At 43.2% G+C, this 12,636-nt stretch overlaps 1 protein-coding gene and 1 pseudogene across 1 annotated transcript in view; both read right to left on the bottom strand.

Annotated features, from left to right (window-relative positions):
• LOC121923003 (zinc finger protein OZF-like) overlaps nucleotides 1-1,638 on the bottom strand; it is a 37,658-nt gene extending 36,020 nt beyond the window's left edge. The window contains exon 1 of the mRNA XM_042453065.1: nucleotides 1,232-1,638. The gene's annotated coding sequence lies outside the window, so the exon portion shown is untranslated. The remainder of the gene's footprint in view (nucleotides 1-1,231) is intronic.
• LOC121923056 overlaps nucleotides 1-12,636 on the bottom strand; it is a 100,115-nt pseudogene that overhangs the window by 6,443 nt on the left and 81,036 nt on the right.

Here is a 12,636-nt window from a genome sequence, read left to right as displayed (position 1 = left end):
GTTACCTGGATTTGTAATTGGGAACTGCAGTACAAAATCAGCAAGGGAGGGCTACAGCAATAACAACTGAAATAGAAATAGCCATAGCACCCAAAGGGTGCTCAACAATGGCTCCTTTTCATCCTGAAGAGAAGTGACCATTGGGGTCCCACAGGAGTCTGTCCTGGGCCCAGTGCTATTCAACATCTTTATCAATGACCTGGAGGACAAAATTGGGAGCATACCTTCTTTCCCCCCCCCCCTTTTTTTCCTGACTTAATCATTATTATTATAAAGAAAAAACAAATGAACAAAGCATTGTACCTTTTCATTTAAATTATGTACATCCATGCATTTCTGTAATCTTCAGCAGTCTTCTGTGTTTGTAAATTATAACATTATTGCTCCCAAAGAACTGTTTTGAATATCATATCTTCAAATTTGCAGATGACACCAAATTAAGGAGCAATAGCTAATATTTCAGAGGACAGGATCAAAATTCAAAATGACCTGAAAGACTAGAAAGCTGGGCCAAAGCTAACAAAATGAAATTCAACACAGAGAAATGTAAGATACTGCACTTAGGGCGGAAAAATGAAATGCACAGATATAGGATGGGTGACACCTGGCTGAATGAAACTACGTGTGAAAGGGATCTAGGAGTCCTAGTAGACCACAAGCTGAACACGAGTCAACAGTGTGACGCAGCAGCTAAAAAGGCTATTGTGCTTTTCCGCTGCTTCAATATATGCAGATGACACCAAATTAAGGCAGTAACAGTGCCACTGTATTCTGCTTTGGTCAGGCCCCACCTGGAATATTGTGTCCAGTTCTGGGCACCACAATTCAGAAAGGACATTGAGAAACTGGAGCGTGTCCAAAGGAGGGCAACAAAAATGGTGAAGGGTCTGGAAACCATGCCCTATGAGGAACGACTCAGGGAGCTGGGGATGTTTAGCCTGGAGAAGAGAAGGTTAAGAGGTGATATGGAACCCCTGTTTAAATAAAGGGATGCCATACTGAGGAGGGAGTAAGCTTGTTTTCTGCTGCTCCAGAGAATAGGACCCAGAACAATGGATGCAAGCTGCAGGAATAGAGATTCCCTGAGAGAGTGGCGGAGTCTCCTTCCTTGGAGGTCTTTGATTCTGCTCCAAGAACCCATGGATCTCTTTCTCCTCCTTCTCTTCCCACTCAAGAGTGCCTCTACACTGTAGAAATAATGCAGTCTGATACCATTTTAAGTGCTACAGACCCGTCCTGTGGAATCCTGGGATCGGATGCTTTACCAAGTCTTTCTCCTCCTCCGCTGCCCAAGAGAGCTGCTGACTCCCCAAACTCCCAGGATCTTGTAGGAGGGAGCCGTGGCAGTTAAAGCCATGTCCCAGTGCCTCCATTCCTGCAGTGCAGCTGCACCCTCGGCCCCACAGCAGGGCCTCCCTCTGCCCTCCCCTCCCCATTGTGTGTGCGTGTGGGAGGGGGCCTTTTCAGGGAGGGAGGAAGAGGCCTTGGAAAGGAGAATAGGGAGCAAGGGGGGGGGTCTCCCTTCATCCCAAATTGGGGGTGGCAGGAACAGGGACCACCTCCCCACCTGGGAGGCACCAAGGGGGGGCTCTCCTCCTCCTCCCAGCCCGCCACAAAGCCCCATTTGGAGTGCCCTCAAGTTACCTCCTCTTTTGCCTGGCTCGGATTCCTAGAGCGTCCTCCAAGGGGAGAGAGCAGAGGCTCGGATTCCTAGAGCGTCCTCCAAGGGGAGAGAGCAGAGGCTCGGATTCCTAGAGCGTCCTCCAAGGGGAGAGAGGAGAGGCTCGGATTCCTAGAGCGTCCTCCAAGGGGAGAGATCAAGGCTCGGATTCCTAGAAGCGGCCCCAAGGGGAAGAGAGGAGAGCTAGGCCTCGGATTCCTAGAGCGTCCTCCAAGGGGAGAGAGCAGAGGCTCGGATTCCTAGAGCGTCCTCCAAGGGGAGAGAGCAGAGGCTCGGATTCCTAGAGCGTCCTCCAAGGGGAGAGAGCTGTTTAGGAGAAAGGACTGTTTTTGTAACAAATAACAGAACAGGCCAATGGCTCTCCATTTCATTCAGGGCCTGTTTATTGGGCTTCAAAATGTATATTTTTTTGTAACCAATGATTGAACAAAACGTACCTATGTTTACATTCTATGTATCAATCAATCTATAGCTTGGAAGTTCTTTGTTTGAATCCCTATAAAAGGTTATGCCACTTATTGATCAGGGCTTCAGACCTTTGGCAGATATTCCTCTGAAGCCAGATGGATAATAAAACTTGCCGACTTTCTTGCACTTCTGGGTCTCCCTGGTTGAATCTTTGGGAATAGCTGCAATACAGAGAGGCTGGGAAGGAACAGAGGGGGGAGGCGTTCAGAGCCCCATACCTGACTTCTGGGGGGAGGAGAGAGGCCCCTCCTTCCACCCCTCTTGGCCCCTGCCCCTCCCCCCAAGATGCTTGGCAATGGAAGAGCCCTCTCCTTAATCTGTTTGCCAAAGTCACCCCCTTTGCTTCCCTCTCAGGACCCTTTATGGGGGTTGTATGCAGTTTCTATGGGGGTTGCCAGGGGAAGACCTCCCCAGATGCACATCATTTTCTTCCTGGGGCTGCTTGGTGTGTTTTAGTTCCTCTTTTCAAGGAAAGCCAGAGAGGCTCTTCAGGGTTTCCCTAAATGGAAAAGAATCCATTGAGATGCCAGGCAGGGAAAAAAGAGAAACTGAGGGGAAAGAAAGAAGGAATACAGCCCCCTCCATTTCCTTCCTCATCACAGCCCCCCCCAACCTATTTTTTTCTACTTCTGCTTTGTTGTATTTTTTATTTATACTTTGAAAAGACCCCTGGAGATCCATGGGACAGTTCAGTCACTCACTGAACCAAACAATCCATTAGAATAGAAATCTCTTTCTGCAACTGTGATGATCTCTGGGGTCCAAGCAGCCAAACAGCACCCTGTCCTTGGCCCTTAGCCCCAGCAGACCCTTTAATTTCCCCTAGTCTCCTGGGCCTCTATTCCCATTCCCTGCAGAGCTGAGTGATACCCTTGAGATCCTCTAGTCACGCTGCGGCCACCCAGTGAATCTACAATGAATTCCTCTTAGCACACACTGGGACTTGCTAAGGACTTATAGTTTCCTTCCCTTGCTAGTCTAAGCAAGCAACAATTGAGCTAAGGCAAGTGTATAGGAGTATAGAGACAGCAGATACTTTTAGAATGCATAGTTACAAGATGTTCATTTCAGGCAAGCCAAAAGATAAACATAACAAAAGCCTAAACGCTCTAACTAACACATTTCCTAAGCTACTCACACTGAGATGGGATCTGCAGTCCTTGATGGGTTTTGGATGCTCTCATTGCCTAGCTCAAACTGTCTCCCTTAAGCCTGTCCTCTTGGCTCAGGCCCAACAGCTGGGCTCCCAGACAAGAAAAGTCCCAGACCACATGCTCTCAGAGGCCTTTTTAAAACCTCTGTTGGAAGGTTCTTGAAACTCTTGTTCCTATTCCACTGATTGGCCAGTTGAGCCTTAGGCCAGCTATGATGTAAACTCTCATTAACATATGTCTCCCCCCAGCTTAACCCTTTGTTGTCTGAGAGAAATCCTCAAATGACTGGTGGCCCAGTCATTACAGCAACTGTGACTAGATGTTTTTAAATGAGTTTTATGGGAGGAAACACACAAGAAAAAGAAATCTGATTAATTTTTATTTTCAGTCTCACATTGTAAATATCGGAGAGTTTTAAGAGGCAGAAGTCTCTAATCCTTTTACCTTTGCAACAAGCCAACAAGGTAGGCACAAGAGGCCCATGGACACCACAAACTAATTTTATGACTATACAAAAGAAAATAAAAAAAAAAGGCAGAAATGCCCCTGTCAAGAAATAGATGACTCTCTTAGATCTGTTCTGAAGGTCTAGAATGTGAAGAAAATAATTTCATTTTCCACAAAATTTTGCTTGATGTCAGCATTCCAAGCATTTTGGCAACTCTAATGTATTATCAAAGAAACTCTAAGAAATAATTCTTCCCTGGAACATAGGAAAGAATTCCATATTTTCCCATACTCCTTTTTCCTTTTTCTTCTCCATGCTTAGAAGAGATGAGTTGGGAATGGCAAAATCCAGCTCCAACCCTTCGGCTTCCAACCGGCAGCCACTTTCCTGGGAGTAATAAAAATGAAAATCAAATACCAATTGAAAATGAAAATGGAATAAAAGTTGTCCTGGATAATATTTTTTTTCTGGCTTCCGTCAAATATAGCAAAACATCAAACCTCGTGTCTCAGTCTGCCAACTGCAGTGTGTAAAGAAATCAGACAAAGGCATCCATCTGGTATGGACAATTTAAGTGACACCTGGCCAACTCAATTGACACTTGACCAATTCAGTTGACTCCGAAACTAGGCATGTCTATTCCTTCTTATAGGCAGAAATACAATAGACAGGAAAAATACAGAATGCTAGCATGGTTTGGTCAATCATTTGTGCCTTGACCTTTGGTTCTCTGTACTTGTAATAGTTAATAATAATAATAATAATAATAATAATAATAGGATTTATTTATATGCCACCCAATCACTGGGAATCTGGGGGGCTTACAACAGATGGGATAATAGACGGTTCCCTGCCCTCAGGCTTACAATCTAAAAGACACGACAAAAGGAGAAGGGAATGGTGGAGGGGGGGATCAGGTCCAGCATTCTTCTCTCCCTCTGAGGCCTGGACCAAGGCAGAGGGACTGGAGGGAGGGCTCTTCTTCTTCAGGCTGGCCCTGGTGGAGTTGAAACTGCCTAGTCTCTCCCTCACAGGCTGAAAGATGACAGTTAAGGAGGGAGGAGCCTCTTTCTTCAGGCTAGCCGTGATGGAGCTGGGCCAGCCTATTCTCTCCCTCACAGGCTGAAAGAAGACAGTTATGCTCTGATAGCCTTTTGACTGAAGAGCGGGGTATAAGTAAATTATTATTATTATTATTATTATTATTATTATTATTATTATTATTATTATTATTATTATTATTGGCAACTGCAGCTTCCCTCCGGAGGGAAATAGGCCACTGGCAGGCCGCCCCTTTGGGGAGGTCTGTACTGTGCCTTTGCCTCCAAAGAAATTTCAGGCTGATCTGTTCTACGACTAACCTATTTGTTCTTTTTGCAGTCCATGGCATCCTCAGGACTCTTCTCCAGCACAGAATTTGTTCTCTTTTTGTTCATTTTTTCAATTTTTGCACCCATCCATGGTAATGGAGAATACAGTTGCTTGTTCTGATGTTCATGTTTAGTGGTATATCTTTGCTCTTTAGGCCCTTTTCTAGTTCTTTTATAGCTGCCCTCCTCATTCTTAATCTTCTTCTTATTTCTTTACTGTAGTCCCCATTCTGATCTATGTTTGATCCAAGGTACAGGAAATCTTTTACTGTTTTAATTTCTTCATTGCCTAGATTGAATGTGTTAAAATCCTCTGTGGTCATTATTTTTGTCTTATTTATGTTCAACTGTATGCCTGCCTTTGCACTTTTTTCCTTAATTTACCTTAGAAGTTGCTTTAGGTCTGCAATGTTCTCTGCTAATAGCATGGTGTTGTCTGTTGCTGTTTCTTCCTGCTATTTTCACTCCACCCACTTCTGGGTCCAAGCCTGCTTTTCATATACATTCATCCCTCCATATTTGCGGCTTTGATATTTGCAGATTTGATTATTCACATATTTTATTAATTCTCTCTTAGAATATCTAGGTCCTCCAGTGCAACTCTATGGTCAACTTTAAAAGTTGTACTGAAAGACCTTGAGATTCCGAGAGAGAATACTCTAGGCACTTGTAGCTCCTCCAGTGCAGTTCTATGATCAGTGTTGTCAGGACCATGTGGCACACTGGTCTGAAAATGACCTGAATGTGGACACTAGGAGAAACTGAAGCAGAGGTTTCTACAGTTCAAGTGGCAGGTGTGCATGAGTCAGGATTTGGTGAGCTGTGCATCATGGACAATATTATGATGCAACAGGTACTGGGTATGAAACCAGCAAGGTTTCATTGGTGGCATGACTGTCACATGACTTCACAGAAGCCCACCTATATAAGGGAGAAGGTGGCTATCTCCATTGTTAGGCTGTTATGGTCAGTCGCTGGTGAAGCACTTTGTTAGTCTGTATAGCTGTGAGTATTCAAGACGGCTGTCTGATACTCTGTGCAATTTTTGTAAATAGTTTGCAACAAAGATTTTAAAAGCCCCTGTGTTGAGTGAAGTCTCGCTGTCTGGAGATTTCTTTCCTCCGGCTGGGAGCTCAAGGCGGCAGCCTGTGTGTGGGAGGAAATTTGCTGTTCAGCTGCAAGCCTCGCAGAATCTTTGCACTTCGCAGACCTTCTTCTAGGCGTCCTACCTATGTGCATCTTACTCTGCGTGTGGTCGTAAGGGACACAGCTCGTTTCTCTATGTCCCAACAAGTGTCTATCGGACGTTGACCACAGAGTTGCCCTGGAGGACCTATAGATTCCTAGAGAGGTGTCTTCTCAGGTAAAAACATGGTGTTTTTGTTATTTGCGGTTTTTCCATATCCATGGGGGTCTTGTGCCTCTAACTCTAGCGAATATGGAGGGACAAGTGTAATATGTTCTGTATACAAGTTGAAGAGACAGGGTGAAAGAATGCAACCCTGCCTGACCCCTTTGCCAATTGGGAACCTGTCAGAAACAAGTCCGCAGATTCCCTCCAAAAAACAAAAGACAGAATCCAAGCTCTTTTTTTGGCTTGAATGAACAGCCCTTTATTTGCAGAAAAGAACCTTAACAGAACAGGTCATGACTTTTTTGACACGTCTAAAGAAAGGTAGCAAACATAGCATTTTATAGTAAAATATACCAACTCCACCCCACGGTTATTCTTAAAATATAATTGGCTTATTTTTCCCGCCAGTTTAACTGTGTATGAGGCAATGGCTAAGGTCCCGTGTCTTTAAGAGTGTTCCACAGCCTTTCATGATCTATGCAGTCCAAGGCTGTAGTCTAAAGCACATGCTGATTTTCTTTTGGAATTCCATGGTACACTCCATTAGCCATCATATCTTTGCAATGTGGACCCTAGTGCCTCGTCCTCTCCTGAACCCCCACTTGGACCTCTGGATTTCTCTCTCCATGTATGGTTGGAGTCTATGTTGCAGAATTGTGAGCATGATTTCACTTGTGTGGGAGATTAACACTATGGTCCTATAGTTGCTGCAGTCTTTTGTCTCTCCTTTCTTGTAGATGGGGATGTAAATCAATATTTTCCAATCTGCTGGCCACCATTTTGTTTTCTGTATCTGTTGACAAATGATGGTTAAGATTGGAGTTGATTCTGTCAGTGTGAATTGTAGGAATCTGATTGGAATGTCATCTGTTCCTGGTGATTTGTTTTTCCCCATTTCTCTTATTGTAGCTTCTACCTGACTTTTCAGAATTTGGGTTCATCTTTATATGGCTCTTTATTCCATTCTTCTTTCATTTTTTCATCTCTTTTGTATAGCTTTTCTGTGTATTGACTCCAATGCCTTTTATTCTTTCCTCGTTTTGGATTATGCTATTTGTATTGTCATTGAGCACCCAGTCCTTGGTTTTAAAGTCCCTTTAATTTTCCAAATCTTGTGGAAAAGATCTCTTGTTCTTCCTTTTTTGTTATCTTCTATTTCCTTGCATTGGTCATTGTAGTAATTGTCTTTATCTTTTTTTACTTGCCTTTGTATTGTTGTATTCATAGTTCTGAATTTGTTCCTGTCTCTCTTTTGCTTTGCTTCTCTTCTTTACTGACTGAAGTGTTTTAACTGTCAACCACAGTTTCTTCTCTTTCTTTTTTGACTACTGTTAGTGTCTGTCTGCATTGATCCTTTATTACCGCCCTGGCTTCTACCCATAGTTCTTCTGTGTCTAGATCAAATGAAGTAATAGTACCACTGTATTCTGCTTTGGTCAGGCCTCACCTAGAATTCTATGTCCAGTTCTGGGCACCACAATTCAAAAAGGATGTTAACATGCTGGAGTGTGTCCAAAGGAGGGCAAATAAATGTTAAAGCGTCTGGAAACTATGCCCTATGAGGAACAACTTAGGGAGTTGGATATGTTTAGCTTGGAGAAGGTTAAGAGGTGATATGTTAGCCCAGTTAAATATTTCAAGGGATGTCATATTGAGGATGGAGCAAGCTTGTTTTCTATTGATCCAGAGACCAGAACTTGGAACAATGGATGCAAATTGCAGAAAAACAGATTCCACCTTAATGTTAGGAGAACCTTCCTGACAGTAAGAGCTGTTCGACAATGGAACACACTGCCTCATTATTTGGAGGTCTTTAAACAGAGGTTGGATGGCCATCTGTCAGGGACGCTTTGACTGAGAGTTCCTGCACGGCCGGGGTTGGACTAGATGGCCCTTGCTGTCTCTGTCAACTCTATGATTCTATAAGCTTTTGCTGCTCTCCATCTTGATCCACGGAGAGAGGTGGGTACAATAATGCTAATGCTAATAATAATGCATTTTGATTTATTTACGTTTTTTTAAATCTACACGTAGATTTTAACACTGGAGCTCTTTCCACAGTCCTTGCATTTATATGGTTTCTCCCCCATGTGAACTTTTTCGGTGTGTATATAAAGTGTCACTACGAGAAAAGCTCTTTCCACATTCCATGCATTTATATGGTTTCTCCTTTGTGTGTGTTCTGTGATGTATATGTAGATGTCCACTCCGAATGAAGCTCTTTCCACATTCCATGCATTTATATGGTTTCTCCCCTGTGTGGGTTTTTTCATGCCTGCGTAAACTTTGACTATGAGAGAAGGTTTCTCCACATTCTATGCATTTATGTGATTTCTCCCCTGTGTGTGTTCTTTGATGTGAACATACGTGTCCACTATAGCTGAAGTTCTTTCTACATTCCATGCATTCATATGATTTTCCCCCTGTGTGTGTTCTTTGATGTGAACGTAGGTGTCCACTATAGCTGAAGCTCTTTCCACATTCCATGCATTCATATGGTTTTTCCCCTGTGTGAGTTCTTTGATGTGAATATAAACTGTCACTACGAGCGAAGCTCTTTCCACATTCCATGCATTCATATGGTTTCTCCCCTGTGTGAGTTCTTTGATGTGAACGTAGTTTTGCACTTTGACTGAAGCTCTTTCCACATTCTGCGCACTGATATAGTTTTTCCCCTGTGTGGGTTCTTCGATGGGTACATAAAGTTTGACTATGGGAAAAGGTCTTTTCACAGTCTATGCATTTATATGGTTTCTCCCCTGTGTGAATTGTTTCATGTGAATGTAGAGCTCCACTATCATGGAAGCTCTTTCGATATCCCATGCATTTAAATGGTTTTCCCCCTGTGTGGGTTTTTTGATGGGCACATAAAGTCTGACTATGAGAAAAGGTCTTTCCACATTCCATGCATTTATATGGTTTCTCCCCTGTGTGAATTCTTTGATGTGAATGTAGTTTTGTACTTTGACTGAAGCTCTTTCCACATTCCATGCACTGATATGGCTTCTCCTCTGTGTGAGTTCTGTTATGTAAAGTAAGTAATCTTCCCACACTGAAGCTCTTTCCACATTCCATACATTTATATGGTTTCTTTCCCATCTGCACTCTGGACTGTGTGCTTAACTGTGATTTACATTTGCATATTTTCCCACAGACAGGACACTTTACTTGATTTGAGTGTGAAGTAAGAAATTTAGAAGCATCATCCCCCTGAGAGGCCAAGTTCTTGCCATTATTCATTTGGTTTTCTCTTCTTTTTAATCCCTCTTGATTTCCAAACTCCTCTTTTCCCATGAAAGCCTGTGTAATTTGCCATGATGTCACAGGTGGCTCCCCACAGTTGTCATTGTTGAGCTCATTACCTGCTTGAGGAAAAAGAAGATCCCATTAGGAGCAAAGCACAGAAACCATGCAGTCAAGAAGCAATCTCCATTACCTTCTTTATCCTAAAATCTTCAAAATCCTTTTAACATGGTTTACTGAAATCTACCTTCCATTTGTAATAGTTGCTCCCTCAGCCAAGAATATCAATTCCATTCTGGTCAATTTTGTATGCACAGATGTTTGCCCCTCTTTCCTCTTGTGATACAACAATAGCTTCCACTTTCAATAACTTATGAGAACTGAAGGAAACACACAGGTGTAACAAGGCTGGAGTAAGCAGGGAATACTAATTTCCTACTACAATTCCTTTCTATATGTCCACAGTCAAAAGGAGTCCCTAGTAAGATACAAACAAGGGGGCAGACCAAGACACTGTCCTGCTCTTCTGGGATCTGAGGACAAATCTATAAATATGAATAATAATAAAATAAACATTTCAAGAGTCCATATTGGAGACAAACCAAACAAACGAATGTAATGTAGAAAGTGTTTGAGTCAGCATGAAGAACAATGTTTACATCCATGCATTTGTCTTGGGCCAGAGGTCACCAGGTATGGCCAGTCTACCAGAATAATTCACGATTCATTTATGAGTTGGACTGTTCTCAGTAAAATAACAACAAGCTGAAACCAAACATGTTGCTCCCTTAATCTCCAGACAACTTCTATCTTGACTACATATCTAGTCAGGTACCTGCATGTCTCTCCCTTTCCACAGAGCTCTGGTCAAATGGGTCTTCTCCTTCTTCCAAACAGGAGATGAGATCTGGTTTGGGATATTCTTCCAAAGAGAGGATAGTTAGTACTTGTTAAAAATACTTAGGCATTCCATAGGTGTTCCCTATTGTCTGTTCACTCCCTGATTTCTTGTAAACAAGCTGGTAAAATGTGGGCTAGACAAGGTAACTGTTACATGGATTTGTAATTGGTTGACCGGCTAAACCCAAAGGGTGCTCAACAATGGCTTCTTTTCATCCTAGAGAGATGTGACCAGTGGGGTCCCACAGGGCTCTGTCCTGGGCCCAGTGCTATTCAACATCTTTATCAGTGACTTGGATGACAGAATTGAGGATATACTTATCCAATTTGTAGATGACAGCAAATTAGGAGGAGTAGCGAATACCCCAGAGAACAGGATCATAATTCAAAATGACCTGAATAGACTAGAAAGCTGGGCCAAAGGTAATAAAATGAAACAACATGGAGAAATGTAAGGTACTGCACTTAGGGTGGAAAAATGAAATGCAGAGTTACAGGATGAGGAATACCTGGCTGAATTATACTACATGTGAAAGGGATCTAGCAGTCCAAGTAGACCTCAAATTGGACATGAGTCAACAGTGCGATGCGGCAACTAACAAGGCCAATGGGATTTTAGGCTGCATCAACATAAGTATAGTGTCTAGATCAAGGGAAGTAATAATGCCACTCTATTCTGCTCTGGTCAGGCCCCGCCTGGAATATTGTATTCAGTTCTGGGCGCCACAATTCAAAAAGGATGTTGAGAAACTGGAGCGTGTCCAAAGGAGGGCGACTAAAATGGTGAAGGGTCTGGAAATCATGTCCTATGAGGAACGATTTAGGGAGCTGGGGATGTTTAGTCTGTAGAAAAGAAGGTTAAGAGGTGATATGACAGCCCTGTTAATTTGAAGGAACATCATATTGAAGAGGGAGCAAGCTTGTTTTCTGCTGCTCCAGAGAACAGGACCAGGAACAATGGATCCAAGCTACAGGAAAGAAGATTCACCTCAACATCAGGAGGAACTTCCCGACAGTAAGGGCTGTTCGACAGTGGAACACACTCCCTCGGAGAGTGGTGGAGTCTCCCTTCTTGGAGGTCTTTAAAGAGAGGCTGGATGGCCATCTATTAAGTATGTTTTGATTGTAATTTACTGCATGGCAGGGGGTTGGACTGGATGGCCCTTGTGGTTTCTTCAAACTCTATGATTCTATGATTCTAAGCCAGCCTGAATGCTAAGATCAGCAGGAAAGGGCTTTCTCTCAGTCCCACCACCTTCGCAAGTGCAGTTGGTGAGGACTTGGCAGAAAGCCTTCCCTGTAGCTGCTCCCAGACTGTGGAATTCCCTGCCATGGTTGGCCCCCTCCCTATTCTCTTTCCACCCCAGCTGATGACATCTTTATTTAGGCAGGTATTTGGTGGGTTAATATTCTTTGAACAATATGGTGTACTGTATGGTGTACAATATGGTGTTTTAATGGTTTTTACTGTTTTAACTATGTTGTTTTTAACCTATGTTTTCATATTAGTATTATTTAATTATTCTTTAACTTTGAAATCAATGGCGCTTTACAGACCGCCCTAAAGGGCGGTCTGCTGGCGCCCGTGTTTGCTGCATGAGGGAAGCACAGCGGACAAACTGTGTGGTTCCCCAGCACAGCAAGAAGAACCTGCAAAAAGCGGGTTCTTCTTGCGGTGCTATTGTGACTCCACAAGGTGCCAATGGCGCCCTTGCGGCATCACAAGGGCGATAAGATGTACAGATGCTAGGCATCTGTCACGACAAAATGGCGGCGCTCATCTGTATAGGGCGCCACCATTTTGACGCCCTCGTTATGTGCAAGGGACAAGGTGCGTCAGGAAGCGCCGTCTCTCGCATGTAACGACAGCACCCAATAGGGCCCATCTGGAATGCATCAATGTCTTAGCTTTGTCTTTTTATAATATTGTAACCTGCTTTGAATCCCATTGTGAAGAAAAGAGGGATATAAATCCTAGAAATAATAATAAACAAATCCTGCAGGAGTCACATTCCATC

This window comes from Sceloporus undulatus, chromosome 2, assembly GCF_019175285.1.
Source record: "Sceloporus undulatus isolate JIND9_A2432 ecotype Alabama chromosome 2, SceUnd_v1.1, whole genome shotgun sequence".
NCBI classification, from domain to species: domain Eukaryota; kingdom Metazoa; phylum Chordata; class Lepidosauria; order Squamata; family Phrynosomatidae; genus Sceloporus; species Sceloporus undulatus.
Note: the sequence above shows the minus strand (reverse complement) of the source record. Positions and strands in the feature narration are given on the sequence as shown.